Below are 868 nucleotides of genomic sequence, written 5' to 3' on the forward strand. Positions count from 1 at the left end.
TTTGAGTTTGAATCCATCCTTCGATTACTTAAATAGCAGTCAAATTGATAATGAAAAGAGACCTTTAGTGTAATCAGTTGCTATAGGAGTTTACTAAGCCCATAACAGTAATTGAGGTGATAATATTGATGATAACAGTGGAAATAATTATATAATAATGATGATAACAGTAGTATTAGTAGTAGTGTAAGTATCAGCAGCAGTAGTAGTAGAAGTAGAAGTTATAGTGTTAGTAGTAGTAGTAATAATGATAATGATAACAATAACAATACCAACAATAATAGTAGTAGTGATGGTAATGATGATGCTGATGACAATAATAGTACTGATGATATCAATGATAAGTATGATAATAATTATGATGACAGTAACAATATTAATAATAATAATAACAGAAAAGATAATAATAATGATTAAACAATATTGATAATGATCATCATCATCCCCATCATCATCATTGCAAATAGTTTTCATGTATTTTGTCTCATATTCTTATTTAATACTACTGGCCATTGAGTCTTAGGTACATTAATGAAAAGCCAGAATTAATTTCACGGAATTGAGATTTCGGAAACAAAAACTTTGATTCATCGTAAACTTCTGTGAGAAATTTCCAAAATGAATACATAGGGGAAAATAGTCAAATATTTCACTATATTAGGATTAAACAAGGGAAAGGGATTATAAACAAGTATGCTATTCATACATCGAAGCCCCATATACAACCTTTCTTGTTTTCACTCTATCATGAAATGTCCTAAATGGAAAAAGCTTATCAGTCAAGCATACAATATATACTTGTTTAAGGTGTTTGCCTTTGATTTCAATATGGTTGTAATAATTTTAATTTCTTAAAATGTCTAAAACA

This window comes from Penaeus japonicus, unplaced genomic scaffold (assembly GCF_977035675.1).
Source record: "Penaeus japonicus unplaced genomic scaffold, GWHDUDI00000001_assembly GWHDUDI00000014, whole genome shotgun sequence".
NCBI lineage: Eukaryota > Metazoa > Arthropoda > Malacostraca > Decapoda > Penaeidae > Penaeus > Penaeus japonicus.